At 38.2% G+C, this 20,058-nt stretch overlaps 1 pseudogene; it reads right to left on the bottom strand.

The window, feature by feature from the left end:
- Nucleotides 1–893: 893 nt before the first annotated feature.
- On the bottom strand, nt 894–13,122 carry LOC146951388 (uncharacterized; annotated as a pseudogene).
- Nucleotides 13,123–20,058: the final 6,936 nt, after the last annotated feature.

Raw genomic sequence — 20,058 nt, forward strand, 5'->3', positions numbered from 1 at the left:
ACTTGAATACAACAAAACTCTAATTGAATGTTCCCCTATCCTAAGGCAAGGGACAAAGTACAAAAAGGTTAAGGGTTCAACAAAGTAAAATTATCAAAGTCCTATAAGATTCAACCATGAACTGGATTTTTGAAAAATTTCAGGCAAATTCAACAAGCATTGTGCTTATGAATATTGACAGTTCATGTTTGAGGACTTGATTCATTTGGCTCAGATTGGGGTATCAGATACTCGCTCTTCTCACAGGTAGGCTTTATGTGGTCAAGTAGGTTACTCTCAATTCAAAAAGTGCCTTGATCCTTTCCATGCTTTTAAACAATTCAAAATAGTTATCAGATTTAACATAACTAAAACAAGTTAGACGATGATTATCGGTCTCCAGCATATATACAACAGATTGAAGCTACCTCACATTTAGGTTAAGTACTAAGTGGTTCAAAGATATTCATGTTTATGAAAAGACTTAAATGATCTATATTTTGTGCACAGTACAAATTTCAAATTCATAGCAACACCTAGAATAACAGGAAACCAATACCTTGGCAATGCGCTTTCTCACAATTCATATCATTATCACTCACCTGCTTTTGCTCAATAATTGGCTCCAAAGAGCACTTTAAACTTTGATGTTCATGAGCATTATTTTTCTTTTGACTAAACACAAGCAAGATTAATCAAAAATTTCATCCAAAGCAATAAGTTAAAAACCAAACAACTAGCTAAGCTATTTAACCCAAAACGAAATTAAAATTAAACCAAAGTATTGAACACCCAAAACCGTGCTCAAAAAGTATAAGTTCAAAAGCGATAAAATTGTTCCAACATAAAAATAAAAACATAAACTAAAAAGTCAAAGCAGAAGTCAAAGTAAACTAAGCATCAAAAGAATGCGGTCAGTGTGCCGCATCATCATCCATATCATCCTGCTGAGATAAATGGACACTGGCTGTCCTCTCTGGATCATCATCGACACCATGCACACTAGCTGTCCCATGCACACTAGCTGTCCCATGTACACTAGCTGTCCTCACCGCATCACCACCAATGTGGACACTGGCTGTCCTAGTAAAGTCATCAGCTGCTCCACCAAATGCTGCACCACTGCCCCCTCCTGGGTAGATTGGCCTGTCCCCAGGCCACATGCAAGAATCATAATACTGTGCAGGAGTGAACATAAAACACCTGGGATCCATGTGAGCATCGTAAAGATGCGAGTAAATGCCCTGGTTGCTGCGGAAGATAGCAGCCTGCTGATCCATTATGTGATTCTCTCTCAGCTCCTGTGCTTGAGCTAACTGAAAGGCTTGCTGCTGCTGTGCCTGAGCTCTCTCAACTGCTCGCTGCTCATACTGAGCCATATATGCCTGAAAAGATGAAAAATCAAAAGTGCCTGACTGCTGAGGTGGTGGCATAGTCTGGTGAGGATCATCCTGCTCTGGATCGTCCTGGTGAGGATCATCCTCAGGTGGAGGTACTTGAGAAGAAGAGGCAGCACCTTTGGCTAGTGCTCTAGAAATGTAACCCCGAATGTATTTGTCATCAATGGGAGAAACCAGCTCTTCAGAAAAAGGCTCGGTAACTGGCACCTCATGATGCCTAAGTAATCCCATAATAAAGCCGGGAAAAGCAAGCCTGGTCTCTGGTCCCGCTACACCACCGAGAGCTACATGCTTCAGCTCTCTTGAAATAATAGAAGCCAGATCCACCGGCCTTCCTTTGCAAATGTGCCAAATCAGAGGAGGCATTATTCTCTTGGGAGTTGTGGTGACATGACTCTTCGGCCAGACATTATGAACTAAGAACTTAAACAGAATTCCAGCTTTTGGCCTCATATCAGTGAAGGCCGCCAAATTGCGGTTACCCGCTTTGGACTCCATATATGTCCTACCCGGTAGCAAAATCTCCCTCTCAATCTTTCCAAGATTCCAATCAGCAGCTCTCTCTCTCTCCCCATAAGGACACAAGGCAGGTGTGTCAGGGTCATCGGACTCAGGTAGGGTGTAAGGGTTGCCTAGATACTCATTAATGGCATCCCTATCGAAGCGGATGGTCTTTCCTCTCACCATTGTGGTGTAAGAAAATGCAGCATGCATTTCCTTAGCATCACAATCTGGTAAGGAATTGGCATAAAACTCTCTCAAGAGATCCAGGTTGATTTTGGGGTATGGGTTAAGGAGTTTCTCCCATTTTCTCTCAGTGAAAACGGCTGCTATGTCAGCATACTCTCCCTCAGGGTTAATCCGGAAAATTTTGTCATGCCAAGTTTTCTCTTTTTTCAGCTCGAGAAACCTGGCATAGGTTTTGTTGGAAGTGTAAATGGTACGGTCCGGGTTTCTAGGTAAGGGTGCAGGACGGTTTACAACACCGGATGAGGAAGCAGTGGTTTTACGTTTCTTGGTTGGTTGATTTTTAGGGGCCATCTGCAAAACAACCAGAAAAACCATATACAGTATAGCAACAATTGATCAGCACAGTATGGTATCAAATGGAAGTACACAGACTAGATTAACACAAAAGTCAGAAAGAACAAGAAGGCACTGGGCTATCTCGCTTGCAACTCGCTTAAGCGAGGTCAGAAGCGAGATATTGAAGAAAAATCTGGGCAAAAATATGAAGTCTCGCTTAAGCGAGAAAATTAGTTAAGAACTTCGCTTAAGCGAGATTCTCCAGAACCTGCGAAAATCAACCCCAATTCCAGAATTTTCAACCAAACCCACAATATTTTCAACCAAAATTCAACCTCAATCCTCTACTCATAAAACCAACTCATGAAAAGAAACCAAAATCAAGACTTGTGTTCAACATTAAATCAAAACCCTTATTTTCCAAAGATTCCAAAATGGGTCAAAATTTACACAATTGAATGTTGAATAAAAACAGTGATGATTTTGATTCATTTTCATTGTTATGAACCTAAGGAAACAGTCTCTAGTCACAAACACCTACATCTAACCCTAGCCATTCTAAATTTGCATAAAGCATGAATTTTGAAATTGAAAAGCATGGCACAGAAATATAAATCAAACCTGTTGAAATGATGATGAATGAAGCAAGCAAATGATGATGAATGAAGAAATATGCAAGTGCTTGACTATGGTTGAATTGGTTTTGATTTTAGGGTTAAAGTTTGTGAGGAAAAGAAAAGTTTAGAGAGAATGGAGAAAAGGAAAGTTGGAAAACGTAAATGAGTGGAAATGAGTGGATGGGGGAGTGGTTAAGGGGAGTTAATCCCCTTGGAAACCGTTACCATTTTTGAATAAAAAACTCATCTCGCTTGCGCGAGATAATCTCGCTTAAGCGAGATTTCTCCAGAACCAACAATTTGAAAATGCAACAATCTCGCTTAAGCGAGATTAACTTCGCTTGAGCGAGATTTCTCCAGATATGTTTCTTACTTTGCTTTGCTCATGAAATTATTCCTAAATGCATTAAAACATGAAAATACTTACAAAACTGGGTGTGACTCCCAGCAAGAGCTTGTTTTACGTCCTTAGCTTGACGCATTTTGAAGAAATCATGGCTCGATTAGTGAAATTGTCGTCAAACACCGATCAATTTCACCACCGAAGTAGGGCTTAAGCCTTTGCCCATTAACAGTCCAGTTGGCTTTGGTGACTGGATCCTCAAGTTCCACAGCTCCGTACGGTTTGACCTCTTTAACCATGAAAGGTCCGGACCACTTAGACTTCAATTTGCCCGGAAACAACCTCAGTCTTGAATTGAAAAGTAATACCATTTGTCCCGGCATGAATTGTCTCAGAATGATCTTCTTGTCATGATACTTCTTGATCCTTTCTTTGTAGAGCTTTGAAGATTCATAAGCTTGATTTCTCAATTCCTCAAGCTCATGCATTTGAACTTTTCTTCTTTCACCGGCCTTCTCTTGATCAAAGTTTAGGAACTTCAATGCCCAAAAGGCTTTATGTTCGAGCTCGACCGGTAAATGACAAGATTTGCCATAAACCATTTGGAAAGGAGTGAGGCCTATAGGAGACTTGTATGCAGTCCTATATGCCCATAAAGCTTCATCAAGTTTAGCCGACCAATCCTTCCGAGATGTAGAGACCGTCTTCTCAAGTATGCGTTTGACCTCCCGGTTAGAAACTTCGGCTTGTCCATTCGTTTGCGGATGATACGGTGATGCTACTTTGTGTTTGACTCCATAATGATCTAGGGCCTTGGCAAGTTGTGCGTTGCAAAAGTGTGATCCTCCATCACTAATAAGCACTCTTGGTGTACCAAACCGGGTGAAAATATTCTTCTTTAGGAACTTCACCACCGTCTTGCTATCGGCTTTAGGCGATGCTACGGCTTCCACCCACTTTGAAACATAATCAACAGCTACCAAGATGTACTCATTTGAATATGAAGAAGGGAAGGGGCCAACAAAATCTATACCCCAACAATCGAACACTTCCACTTCAAGGATGAGTTGTAGAGGCATCTCATTTCTCTTTGACATTGATCCGGTTCTTTGGCATTCATCACAATGCTTGCAATGTAAGTTGGCATCTTTGAATAGAGTTGGCCAATAGAACCCGGATTGAAGTACCTTTGTGGCTGTCCTCTCCCCGTTGAAGTGACCTCCATAGGGCGAATTATGACATTGCCATAGGATCTTCTTTGCCTCTTCATCATCCACACACCTACGCAAGAGATTGTCCGCTCCAATTTTGAACAAGTAAGGCTCATCCCACACATAGTGGTTAGCATCATAGAGGAACTTCTTGCGTTGTTGCCATTCAAAATCTTCCGGAATGAACCCGGTTGCTTTGTAGTTCACCAAGTCGGCAAACCACGGTCTCACATTGATAGCTAGCAACTGTTCATCTGGAAATTCTTCACGAACCTCCGGTTCATTCTTGGTTACCTCATTGTTTGTCAACCTTGAAAGGTGATCAGCTACAAGATTCTCCGTGCCTTTCTTATCCTTGATCTCCAAGTCAAACTCTTGAAGCAACAACATCCACCGGATGAGTCTAGGCTTTGAGTCGGACTTAGTAAGGAGATACTTGATAGCTGCATGGTCAGTATAAACAACAATTTTGGAACCTACAAAGTAAGAACGAAATTTCTCCATTGCATATACTATTGCAAGTAACTCTTTTTCAGTTGTGGCATAATTGATTTGTGCCTCATTTAGAACCTTACTTGCATAGTGAATAGCATAAAAAATTTTGTCCTTACGTTGACCCAAGACCGCACCAACAGCATAATCACTTGCATCACACATTAATTCAAAATTTAAATCCCAATTAGGAGCAATGATTATTGGTGCGGTGGTCAACTTTTCTTTTAAAGATTCAAATGCATCAAGACATTCATTATCAAAAACAAAATACTTATCTTTGTTGAGCAAGTTGCTCATAGGCTTTGCGATCTTTGAGAAGTCTTTGATGAACCTCCGGTAGAACCCGGCATGACCAAGAAAACTCCGAACACCTTTGACATTCACCGGTGGTGGAAGCTTTCCTATGACATCGACCTTTGCTTGGTCTACCTCAATACCCTTAGCAGAAATCTTATGACCAAGGACAATACCCTCGGTAACCATGAAGTGACATTTCTCCCAATTGAGCACCAAGCTAGTTTCAATACACCGCTTCAGCACGGTATCCAAGCTATTCAAACACGTATCAAATGACGAACCGAAAACTGAGAAATCATCCATGAACACCTCCATGCATTTACCAATAAGTTTGGAGAAGATTGCTTGAACACACCGTTGAAAAGTTGCGGGTGCATTACACAAGCCAAATGGCATTCTTCGATAAGCAAAAATACCAAAGGGACAAGTGAAAGCCGTCTTCTCGTGATCATCTGGGTTCATGGCGATTTGATTGTAACCGGAGTAACCATCTAGGAAGCAATAAAAGGATTGACCGGAGAGTCTTTCAAGCATTTGATCCATGAAGGGCAAGGGGAAGTGATCCTTCCGTGTTGCTTGATTGAATCTTCTATAATCTATACACATCCTCCATCCGGTGACGGTTCTAGTTGGGATTAACTCATTTTTATCATTAGTGATCACCGTCATTCCTCCTTTCTTGGGAACTACTTGAATCGGGCTTACCCAAGCGCTATCCGAGATAGGATAGATCATGCCGGCTTCAAGTAACTTCACTACTTCCTTTCGCACCACCTCTTTCATGTTTGGATTCAAGCGGCGTTGCGGTTGTGCTACCGGTTTAAAGTTTTCTTCCATCATGATCTTGTGCATACAATAAGATGGACTTATCCCTTTCAAATCGGATAACTTCCACCCTATCGCTTCCTTGTTGGCCTTGAGAACCTCTACCAACTTTGTTTCTTCATCGATGGACAAGGAGCTACTAATGATCACCGGTTTTGTACCATCTTTCTCAAGAAAAACATATTTCAAATTAGATGGTAAAACTTTTAATTCTACCTTGGTGTCATCAACTTTGGCTTCTTCCTTGGATTCTTCTTTCAAATCTTCAAGTATGGCTTGATTAGGAAGAACCTCCTTCAAGGAATCTAGCTCCTTCAAACACTCTTCAATGGCACTTGCTTCGTCTTCATCAATAGCATTGAGTGCGTCCACCAAAGCACTCTCAAGGGGTGTTCTATTATGCATTTGCTTCCGAGTAGTCAAGATGACTTCTTCGGTTGCATCCATTTTGAAACATGCACCCTTGTCTTTCGAGTACTTCAAAGCTTCTCGGATGTTGAAGGTAACCTCTTCATCATTTACCTTGACCTTCATGATATTATCATCAAGATCAATCATCATCCGAGCCGTTTGCATGAAATTCCTTCCCATTAAGATAGGCACATCCTCATCTTCTTCGACATCCATAACCACAAAATCAGCCGGAAAAATAAATTTGTCCACTTTTACAAGAACATCTTCGGCCATACCTAGTGGTTTTGCAAAGGATTTGTCGGCCAATTGCAACATCATCCTAGTCCGCTTTATACAAAGGTCACCAACTCTTTTGGCAACGGACAAAGGCATGAGATTGATACTTGATCCAAGATCAAGTAGTGCTTTACCTACATGTGTTGTGCCAATAGCTACCGGTAGAGTGACTCTTCCCGGATCTTGCTCTTTCTTTGGCATTGTTCTTTGAATAATAGCACTACAATTGGCATCGATTTGGATCGTCTCTTCATCGTTGATTCTTCTTTTCTTGGAAAGGATATCTTTCATGAACTTCGCATAGACCGGCATTTGCTCCAAGGCTTCTGAGAATGGTATATCAATTTGCAACTTCTTGAAGAGTTCAAGAAACCTTGCGTATTGCCGCTCTTTGTCTTTCTTCGATGGATCATGTGGGTATGGTAAGCGTTGAGCCACCACTTGCTTCTCAACTACTTGTTTCTTCCCTTTATCTCTCCCCACATCTTTATTCTTCCTCTCCATCTCCTCTTGTAACTCTAGATCTCTTTTTTGATTTTTTTCTTTTTCAACTAATGCTTCTTTATTCTTTATATACACTTCCTCCTCTATCTCTACACTATCCTCCTCGAACTCCTCTTTGTCCTCCTCATTGACAACTTCATCATACTTTTCTTCAACAACAATATCATCACCTACCCCTATACCTACTACTCTCCCACTCCTTGTAGCTATAGCTTTTGACTGTTATGCCTTGTTGTGCTCCTTAGGATTTGGTTGAGTGTTAGCGGTGAAAGCTCCACCTTGCGGAGGACCTTGAGCCATTTGTTGAGCTAACTGACCAACTTGCGTTTCAAGGCCTTTGATGGACGCGTCGGTGTTTTTCTGGTTAGCCATGGACACTTGCATGAATTGTTTCAAGACCTCCTCGGTGCTTTGGGAATTATTCGGTTGTTGGGGGTTATTTGGTGGTGGATTTTGGTATTGATTATTGTATGGTTGTTGGTAAGGTTGTTGGTAAGGTTGTTGCCATTGGTAGTTATTGTTGTACGGTGTTCTCCAAGGTCTTTGTTGGTTTTGATTGGCCGGATACCTTCCTTGGAAATTGGAAGTACCCGGATTTTGTTGTGAGGTTCCGGCTTGTTGTGATTGGTTAGGCCTTTGTTGGTTTCCCACATAGTTGACCTCTTCCCCTTCAAAAGAACCGGGTTCGGGACAATAGCCGGTGGGATGATCCCCCGTACAAAGTCCACAAGTATAGACTTGAGCGGTTCCTCCTTCTTGCTTGAGAGATTCAAGAATTTGTTTAGGCATAGCTCTCATCTCCTTTTGCATAGCTTCTATTTGTTGAGTGAGGAGCTTATTTTGAGCTAAGACCGCATCGTTTGCTTCAAGTTCAAGAATACCGGCTTTCCTTTGATTAGAATTCCGATTGTGAGAAGATTTTCTTGTGTTGAGAGCCATTTGGTTGATGATTTTGACAGCATCAGCTGGGTTTTTCATAGCAATAGAACCTCCAGCACTTGCATCTAGCATCGTCTTGGACTTATCTTGAAGCCCTTGACGAAAAAGATATAGTTGCATTTGGCTATCAAAACCATGCTTTGGACAATTCCTTAGCAATGATTTATAACGCTCCCAAGCTTCACAAAGAGTCTCACTTTGGCCTTGAGCAAAAGTTGTAATTGAAGTTTTAGCCTCAAGATGCCTATCTTCCGGAAAGAACCTTTCTTGAAATGCTTTCTCTAGCTCACCCCAATTTTCCATCAAAGAAGTTGGTTGATCAAGATACCACTCCTTAGCCTTCCCGATCAAAGAATGAGGAAACAATTGCACAAACACACCCTCTTCCTCATCTTCTTTCATACCAAGTGTACCGGCGGTAACATAGAAGTTGGTAAGATGTCTATATGGATCCTCATGATCCATACCGGTAAACTGGTTATGAGTTATCAAGTTTATCAATCCAGACTTCAGCTCAATAGATTTGGCATTACGATTGCCAAGATTAGCTAGCCTCCTCGGACTAACCCACATAGGTAAAGCATTCTCATCTTCATTAGCCATGACTACTTCCGGTTCACTCCTCGGAGATGAATGTGCAGAAGAATGTGAAGAATCACCTAGTGATATAGTATGCACCGAACCTGACGGAGAAGGAATAAAAAGTAAAGATTCCGGCTGAGCCAGCCTGGCTAATCTCCTAGCTTCCTTTGCTTGCTTTCTAAGTAACCTAGCAGTTTTCTCAATTTCAGGATCAAATCGTAGGTCTTCTTTATCAACGGTACCTCGCATAAACAAAGTTCACCAAGACTATACCAGGTGGTTAGCATAAAAAATAATGAATGATATATGTGTATAAGTATATGCATGAAAGAATTTTGTGCAAAATTGACTTAACATGACAAAATTGTTCCAATACTTATGATAAAAATTTCCGTTACTCCCCGGCAACGGCGCCATTTTGATGTAGTAATTTTTCCTACACGTCATATAACTATGTACACGTGAGTATATATAGGATCGTTTCCACAGGGAGTTACGTTTAATCATAAGCATTTACACAATCGTTCACATTAAGGGTTTGGATATAATTTGTTTGTTTGTAACACTATATCCATATTTGACACTAACGTAAAAACGAGAGGGGATCGAACTATTTCGCTTGCGGTATAAGATAACGAGCAAGCATAACAGCAGCAATCTCTCGATCAATTAACAGACTCTAGCTTTATAACCAATATTATTACAATCATTTCTACAATATCCTTCGTGTCCAAAGCGACATCGTTATTTCTAGGTTATCGTTTAAACATTCGTGTCCAAATTCCTTAAACGATAACAAAGTCGATCGGATAACTTAATCGACCGTGTCCAGCCTGGTTAAGCATCCGAAAGCATAAAAATCTTGATTAAAAGTAATTATCAAAGGTTTACAAACTTGTCAAGAGTGATATAACATAAGATAGATTGTTATTCTAGTTCTAGATTCAAGAGTTTGTGTCCAAATCATCTTGAATCTCTTTGAAAGCATTAAAAGCAAGAATAACAACAATATTGAATCATATAGCTAGAACCATATATATTAAAAGATCAAAAGATTACATAATAGCTTGATTGTTACCTCAATACTACAAAGAAGGTTAGTTACATATAGACATGTAAACTAATGCAAGGAATGAAGGAAAGATGAAGATTCCATGCCAAGATCCTTGATGTCTCAATGAATCTAGGGTTGAATCTACTCCTTAATCACTTGCTTTGTGTTTCTCTCTATGAAATAGCTCTAACCTCTCTCTAGAAATGTGTAAAATGTTTTCAATGGAATAGTGAATTATCTAGAGAGAGGGAAAACTTGTATTTAAAGGGGCTGAAAACGTGTAATCTCGCTTAAGCGAGCTGCATCTCGCGCAAGCGAGATGCCTAAATATCTAACAATAACCAATGAAGTCTTGCCACGTAGCCCTGCTCCTTGATGAAGTTGTATCTCGCGTAAGCGAGTTAGACCTCGCGCAAGCGACGTTGCTTGAAACTTAAACCGCCTTAGAATCCTGCTTGAGCGACATGGAAGCGAGATAGAAAGCGAGATGCTCATCTGTTCCCTGGAGAAATCTCGCGTAAGCGAGATTCTAAAATTCACAAGCGACCCTGGAAGCGAGATGCAAGCGAAGGTTGAGCTTCTCCCTGGAGGAATCTCGCTTAAGCGAGATGACCTCGCGTAAGCGAGATCTGCTTGGTTCACACAACTTGAGTTTTGGTCCTTGCTTGTCATTTCCTGCATAAATTGGGTAGAATTAGGCATATAAAGCATAAATGGTATAATTACAACAATTGGTTGCTTTTCCGTAGATAACTTGCATAACAAGTCACTAAAAATGCCTCTTGTAACACATGAAATATATTACTTTTGAGCACTTATCAGACGCATAGAGGTGGTTTCCGGTAAAACAAATTGCCAAAATTGTTCTTTCAAATGCACTTTCATGTTGTAATCGGCGTCCTTGAACCGCGCCTACAATGTGTAACAAAATAGTCAGAGGAAAACCAGTCAGAAACATGCCATTCTGTTACTACTGGTGACTTCCGTATTATACAATCCGAAATAGACAAGCTAATCCGGATTGTATAATCCGGAACTTCCCGATACACCCTTTGCATGAGCCTTAAATGCACTTGCATGGGGCGTAAATGCTACTTATCCGGATTACATATTCCGGAATACAACTGTTATGTCCGGATTATATAATCCGGATTGCACCAGTACATAATACATAAACAGAAATCCTGGGCAGAACATAAACAGAGACAGTTTTGAAAAAAATACCTGGAGAATATCCCATTCTGGCAATAGAGAGATGTCTTCTTTTTTAAGCTTCGGGTCAACCTCGTACTCGAACCCCAACCTCTTCCAGTGGGTGTGAATTTCTTCCAAACGAATGGCGGTGCCGTTCTTGATCTTTAAAGCTAGCATACATGCACACGGTAACCCGTATGTGATCAAACTCAAACAAACACATCTTGATTTATCCCTACCAATTTCAAGTGCTTTATTGTACTCCACTACGAGATGATGCAAAGCTTCCCTTGAAATGTTCCGGATCAACCTAGACCACAACACCTTGTCTTTGAACCGATGTTCAAGCATGATAATGCTCGTCTGAAACGAAGCATGTATTGCGGTATGTTGCAGCTCTAGCATGGCATGAACGGATTTCCAGTTTGTGATCAAATCACCCATTCTACTACTCAGATACTTTTTCAACCGAGCGTGTGCAGATTCAGCTCTGTTTGTTGTAGTATTCCCCATATGAAGGTGTTTGTCAACCCAAAACCTCACAAACTTATCCTTAACCGGATCCAAAATTGTCTTTTCAACATAATCCAAAAACTTGGGAAATTTTGCGCATACAACTTTGAACCGGGTCCAATTATCAATATATGCTTCCTCCGTGTCGGAGTCCACAATAACCATCCATGCAGCCATCACAGTCTTCACAACCGAACCAGGCTTAATCGGTTGCCCATTCTTGCCTTTGAGATCCGTCACTTTGCAATCCACTTTACACTTTGCTCTCACATTTTGTCCAATGTGATATGAGCACAACAGAGTAGTAGCTTTAGGGAAAACCTTTTCCACGGCATTGATCAAAGCATTGTCCCGATCAGTGACAACTACTTTGGGATAGAGATCTTTGGAGTGCAACATCTCACGACACCTTTCAAGAGCCCAATAAACATTGTCTTGCCTCTCAGACAGCATATAGGCAAAAGCAATAGAGTATGTTTTCATGGTAGAAGTATTACCGACAAACTCAAGCAATGGAAGACGATACTTGTTTGTCTTGTATGTTGAATCCAACACAAGCATCGTGGAGAAAGTGTTAAACAACTTGATAGACTCTGGATGTGTCCAAAAAACATCACTGACTTCATCAGAATCATGATACTTCCTACAATGAAAAACGTAACCATTATCAACCAAAGACTTCAAGAGATGTTGCATGTCATTCCTCGTACCCCTAATGGACCGCCTATATCTGTAAGTAGCATTATAAACGTGTTTGATGGTAGTTGAAGTGGTACGGTTCCTCTTCTTTAAGTTGGTAAGCATTTGCCTCGGAGGAACATTAGATTCCACAATCTCTTCAAGGTGAACACGTTCATTTGGGTTTAGACGACCGGCGGTTTTATGACCTTTCAACACATCTGTCATGCCATGGTTGTGTTTACCATCACCAACTTTGAGGCTCCACTCACCACCAGTCAACAAGTAACCTCTCAGCCTAAATGGACATTCACATTTAACCGAACCAGCTATCTCACGCCGACTCTTTCTCTTGTACTCAGTGTATGAACCTCCCCTTTCACATATCAAAGTAACAAATGCATTTCTTCCGTTGCCACCGTTATCGGATTTACCAATAACAGTGGAAAACCCAAGCTTCCTAGCTTTCTCCCGAACCCACTCCAACAAATCATTCCGTGTTGCAAACTTGTGTTTGGTGGTAAAATGTTCGCGCTGGTCAATACAAACAGCAACAACTGGAGGTGGTACAACATGAGGAATATGAGGAGGAGCATCCACTACTTTCGGGGGTGGTGGTGGGGGATTCTCGGATTTGACATCTCCGGAATCATGTGCATATTCAAGTAAAAGAAGCTCTTCCACAACAGGAGATTCATTCTGAGGTCCATCATCATTCAGGTCCATCATCATTTGGGGGATCAACAGGAACAACCATAACTGAAAACAGTGCAAAACAGAGTCAGAAAATGAACACAGCTTCTCTACTGTTGGTGTCCGGAAAATGTTATCCGGAATGCATGAACACAGGCCGGATTACGTGTTCCGGATAAGTACAATGAAGATCATACAACGTGATCAAATCTTAATCGCCTAAAAATCGACTAGGGAAAGGTTTATATACACATTACCTTTGCATTCAGACGAAAATGATGATGTTAACACCCTTTTATGGCCAGATTGCTGCTCCAAACCAAGATTTCGCCCAAATGGAGTGTTTTTTAGAGGTGTAGGGAGTGTTTTTGATAAAGGTGGTCTGCTTCAGCTAGGTTCTGGAGAACTATATATAACCTAACTATCCGGATTACATATTCCAGAAAAAGACGTCTACTTTTTCCCGCTCGTTTTGAATACAGGGCGTGCGGAATATCTTCTCCGGAATACAGCTCTTATGTCCGGAGTATGTTATCCAGATTGTATTTCAACTGGCCAACCCCAAGTTTCGCAAGTCCTCACGAGACAGGGTGATTTTCAAACGGTACGGATTATACATTCCGAATATTGTCCGGAATATATTTTCCGGATAAAGGGTATTTTGGTAAAAAAAATAGGGCGCGCGAGAAGGCCATAGGGTGGGAAAAGTAATGCTCCTAAAGATATTGAAGTTTTGATGCCGCTTGCTACTTTAAATAGTGTTTTCAATCGCCAATATTGGAGTTCCGATGTCGCTTGCTACGTAACTTAAAATAGTGTTTTCATTCGTAAATATTCTTAGGGAAGAGTCATGATTTTAATCCAAAATTGCACATGTATCGCCCCCCTTTTTTTTGGTTACACATATATCGCCCTTTGATTTTATTGTTGGGATTAAAATCATTTGTCCACTAAGATATACATGTAATATCATACTTGACTTTCAACCTCCTACCATTTTCTTTGAAGGTCATCAATTGATGCAAATCTGAATTCAAAGAAACATTTCCCTTGGCATATTTTCTTCAATGATTTTTATTGAGTTCACATAAACCCTTAACACAAGGCATTTGCCTTAGATGAATATATGTATACCAACCATATTAGTCACAACATCTGGGAAAGAGATATGTTAGAGTTGATTGTTCATTGTTTACCAGAGGAGGGGCATCAACGATGGTGGTGTTGGTAGTCGTAACGAATGTTCACTTCAAGGGAAAGCAACCATGGAACCAACAAAGCAAAAGATGAAAAACACAAAAAAGAACCATATCAAAACCGCAAGTTGATTCGACAAAATGAAAAACACATAAAATCAAATCTAATTGGATGTTTTTAAATATACCTTTTTTAGAAAGAAAAAAAATATCGCTCAAATCAAACCAAGTTTCGAATTCCTTTTCATAATTAAACTAAATCACATTTATTAATTTTAATAATTTTTCTTATTAGTATTGATATTACATTAATCTATTATTTGTTGATTTTTAAATTTTAAATATTACTTGGCTTATTGAATTAATTTGTTTTTGAACACATTAGAATGGAATAACATTAAGTAGGTTCTTTCCAACACAAGACGTGTCAGAAGGATTACCAAAAGATACAATAAGTTAAAGAAAAGTTTTTAAATCCAAAGGTTTTTAATTTTACCACTAAAGGTGTTTAAGCATTTGTTTGGTGCACATCTAATAAATTCAAAAGTGAAAACTAGCAATTTCAACATGTTTGGTTCAACTTCTCAAAATCAATTAAATTTTTAAAAAGGTTAAATATGTGAGCATACTCACAACTAGAGCAATAAAATAAATTGACGCAGTGCGACCAGATGTCGTAGGCCAACACTTATAAATAGGTTGAATTGGACCGACTCGACTACTTCATGGACTATCAAATGTGAGCCTGACCCAAACATGATTGGGCCATGCGACCCGATATGCCATCCCGAGTGGCATACTAGAACATTTTAGATTATTGCTCTCCACCCAGCACATTTTGCTCGCACCGTACAGCCATGCCAAATTTACCCTTGCGCAAGTTAACTCACGCAATGTTCCTGTTTTTGAACAAAACCCATCAGTCCGAACTCCAACCACCATTTTTTGATATATCAGTAGTTCGTTAGTTAACTCGCGCAAGTGTAATACATTGCGTGAGTTAACTCACGTAGTGCTTTAATACATACATGACTATGCGTGAGTTAACATGCGCATAGTTTTACTCTTGCGCATCTTAAGTCACGCAACGTTGCTTAACTAACGCCTAGTATTACACTTGCGTTAGTTAACATGCGCAAGGGCAAAATTGGCATGGCTGCAGGGTGCGAGCAAAACGTGCTGGGTGGAGAGCAAAATTCAACATTTTACTCTATACCCCAACAATTATACCTCTACCCCAACAAATCATAAAAAATACCAATTTTAACCCTTTTTAAACTCTCACCCACTCACCCCCCTCAAGTTTCCATAATTCACTCATAGTTCATAGTTCATACACCATAATACACCATAATGTTTGAATAAAGTTTTCTTAAGATTAGCAACAAACCCGTAGAGTTTTTTTTTTTTTTTTATCAATTGTAGAGAGATTGATGGCCAACAAAATCACAATTTTTTAAGATGAAACAACAGCCACAACTTTAATGTTCAAAAAACAATCGAAGAAATTTTCAACAAAAAATTAAAATAAAAACAGGAGTGGTAATCTTAAGGATGCTAAGAGACTAGGATTTTTCACCAAATAAGAATTCAATTCAATTGATTGTTCTTCCATCGACAACAATTCAAGAACTGTCATCACTTGATCTTCTTTTTTTGAGACAAAAATTAGGGATTGCTTTTTCTTAATATGGATGGGGATCTTGGTGGTGGTGATTCATGGTAAAAGGAGAAAATTGGGTGATCCATGCTAAAATTGGATACTTTATGATGAACCTTCAAAATTTGATTTGGATTTGTAGTGTTTTGGTGATTTATAATTCCAAGTATTATGTTTATCAAGAGATTGAGGAGAAAAGAGAGTAAGAAGGTGAGAAAGAGAGAGACAATTCTGGAAAAGTTGAGTGAGGGGGTGAGGGGGTGAGTGGGTGTGATTTTAGAAAGGATAAAATTGGTATTTTCAACGGTTTGTAGGGGTAGAGGTATAATTGTAAAGGTATGTGGTATAATTTCACGTATACTATTGTTGGAAAAAATGATTAAGTGCACAACAAAACTATATTTACACACACCAAAAAGGATCAATTACATGACAAAATAAACTACAACATCAATTAGATAACAAAATATTGCAAATATAACATCTCAAATAGATAACAAATAGAATATAAAATGGATAGGTTCTTGGTCTAAGCCTCTTAAGCATTTGATTTTTTTAACAAAATCTATTTAAGTTTAATTTAAATGGACCAGTCTGAAATCCGACAAGTCAACCCATCTCAGTTCGTTTTTTAAATTTAGTTAAGTGGACTGGCAAAGAAAGCTGAATATTTTGGGGCTTGCATTTTTATGGCTTAATGCTCTGGTTTGTTAGACTCGACCCAATCTTGACAAATCTACTACTACCATTCATGTTAATAGCATAAAACGATAAAATACACGAACTTACAAATATGAATATATTCAAGTGTCTGAAATATTTACGTCTGTAAATATGCAACATTGACGACGTCAAAGTCATTATAAGATTTGCATTTGATTAAAGTTTATCTAATAATCTGAATTGAACAAACATCGTAACAAGACATGAAAACAAATAAACGACGCACAAATACGATGATAAAAACAATGTCACATTAAGACGACGAAATCACGAATGAAAGAACTAAATACATGTGAAAATCACTTATTTAAATAGAAAGAAAGAAGAAAATGATTTAGAGAGACGATATATTGTATATTTTTTTTTCTTACAAGAGGTTATATAGTGCATTATTCTCTTGCTTGTTGGTTTATATTTTTAAAATAATTTTCATTCCATAATATTAATACTTAATATATTTTATCGTACATTTTACATCAAACTTATTATTCTATCGTGTATATGTGATAATAATATTAGTAGAAATTCAAAAGAGTAATCTAAATCGGACTCAGCATATAATTTTTATTATTGATTTAAATATTTTCTAACTCAAAATCAATCCAAATCGTTCCATAAACACCTTATTTATTACCGTCTACCATAGTTTTTATAGGAATACTTAGTACCTTAATCTGTTTAAAGATCATAATAACCATAATTCACTTGTAAGATTAATAAATAAAGTGTCGAATTCGAACCTCAATCTTTATATATTACAATCTCTATCAACCAAAATATTACCATAATTTTTTTTTTGAAAGGGACCACAACCATAGTTAAAAGAGAAATGCTAGGGTCACTCATTCTAACACTCTCCTATAACACACTCCAATAGAAATAAGCCATGTCACTTACTTTCTCTTTTCCTTTACCTGTTACCGGTGATACCAGTTGCCTAACAACAAGTTTTAATTTTCTTTGTAAAATAACAATTTTTTATTTTCTTTTTAGGAATTTAACTACAACTTTGTCTTCTCCACAACCTCTTGTATCATTATTCACTACCATATCCGCCGCAGGACTCTAGCCTTTTCCCTGTGTATCGTATTTGTCGCAACAATTTCGATTGATCTTTAATTTGGTATATCAAGAGTAATTTGAGTTGGTTTCCATTTTTGGATTTCAAACTGGGTTCTAATTTTGTGTATAGAAAAATTAATACTCCTATATTGGATGCTAAACAATTCTGGCTTTCTTCTAGTTAGATAATTTTGATTAAAGATAAAGGTCTTGAGATCCATTAAAAGTTGGGAATTGACATCAATATTGGGAAGGATCCATTAAAACAGTAGGTAATTTGATGTTGGAATGGCAATTAGAACTCCGTATAGTTTTCATTTTTTTAGTTCTATTAGGAATTTCAGCAACCAAATTGATATACAGGAAAGGTCGATTTGGATGAAAAAGAAGCATCTAACATAAATTGTGGAGAGATGGGTAGAGAAGATGAACAGTTAATCGATATAATAAAATTAGAAAATTAGAAAAATATAAAAAGGTTACTTATCAAAATGAACAGGTAAAGGAACATAGGTAGTGGGTGACATGGCTTATTTCTATTGGAGTGTGCTATAGAAGAGTGTTAGAATGTGTTGGAACATGTGTGGAAATTGAGTAAAAAGACTATAAACACAAATTCCCATGTTGGGTAGAACTAGTGTTGTGTGAATTGAAAAAAGTGGAAGTCCCACATCGGATGGAACACACACATTAGTAGTGTTTATATAGTGGGGGTGTACCTCTAATTAATGGGGGTACATAAGCACTAGAGAAAAAATATATATAGATATATATTTTATTATTTGGAAATGATAAATTAAATAATTAATTTAATCATTATTAGAAAGTGCTTTCTTAGTCCCCAAGTTTTGCTAAAATATTTTGGTACATAATATAATATATTTTTGTACTAAATTTAATATATTTTAGTACTCAATTAAGATATTTTTGTACTAGATCTAATATGTGAATTACTTAATCGCAAAGTAATATGTTACTTGTTCCCAAAGTTTCTCATATTACTTGTTCCCAAAGTTTCTCACTTATTAGTTGTGAATTTTCCCTATAAATAGAGAACTCACATAGTGCATTCCACACACCGAAAAGAATTTCATTGAGTTGTCGGAAATTCTTTTCTTCTCTTCTCCCTCCGACTTGTGTTAACAAGTTTCTTCTGCTTCTACTCATTTCTGTCCCTTTCGGTTTCAAATAGAGCGGTTACGTACCGTATCAAGTGGCTTCGATCAATCGATTGAACCATATTTTAAGAGTGTTCTTAAGACCATAGTCCCTTCTTCGGTTTAATGTCCCTTCGGAATTAAGAGTGGTCTTAAGTTCATAGTCCCTTCGGAATATAGAGTACTATTAAGATCATAGTCCCTTTCGTAATAATAATGTCCCGTCGGAATTATGAATGATCTTAACAGTATATAAATCATTTAAATATTTTTCTATTTGAGGAGAAATGGTGGTATCACCATATTTGAGTGGTCGTAGTACCATATTGAAAGTTTGGAGAACTTAAAGGTTAGAATGGTGGAAACACCATATTTGAGTGGTCTTAGCACCATAATAGAATGGTAATAATACCATATTAAAGTGGTTTCAGTATTAAAGAGTGGTCTTAGTACCATATTTGACGGTGTAATTCTCGAACGATTTTCTACAGTGCAGTAGTTAATCGAACAGTTGTAGCTGGGCTTGTTTTATTCTGGAGGCGGCGTGGTTGATAGTTTACCTTGCATAATTTTGGGTAGTGCCACGAAACGTCTTAAAGAGAGCGACCTGGTCGTGACTCAACCTAGTAACAACTTCGGTAGATAATAGAATTTGGAAATCCAAATACAACAGTTTGGAAATCCAAAAACAACAGAATGAGTGACCCTAGCATTTCTCTAGTTAAAATAAACCAAAGGGAAGCATTTTAATGCAATGAGGCTAAACCACTTTACTTTACCACATAATAAAAGCTCACAGTACGAGTGGCAGTCACGAGGGTTATCTGTATCCCACATGTATGGGAACGACCTTCCCACCCTCTTCACTGACTGGTCAACACCCTATCATAGTTTACATTTCTTTTTCATTTAATTTAATTTAATCCAACAACTTAAATTAATACTAACTAGATTGATGACCCGTGCGCCGCACGGGTCTTATGAGCTGGAATAACTATTTAATTATGTAATTTAAATTCATAGAAATAATTGTTTGAACCAATATTTAAGAACAAAAAATGATAAGTTCAAGAGAAAAAATTAAAGTTTATGGGATAAGAAGTGGGTGACGGTTTTAGAGATTTGTTAATAAGGTGTAATTAATTAAAGAGCTCTTCTAATATGTTACAAACATTCCATTAAACACAATTACAAATAGTTTATAAAACCAACTCTTCATG

The sequence above is a fragment of the Medicago sativa genome, chromosome 2 (genome assembly GCF_051527215.1).
Source record: "Medicago sativa cultivar Bolivia chromosome 2, Bolivia_mono, whole genome shotgun sequence".
Lineage (NCBI taxonomy): Eukaryota > Viridiplantae > Streptophyta > Magnoliopsida > Fabales > Fabaceae > Medicago > Medicago sativa.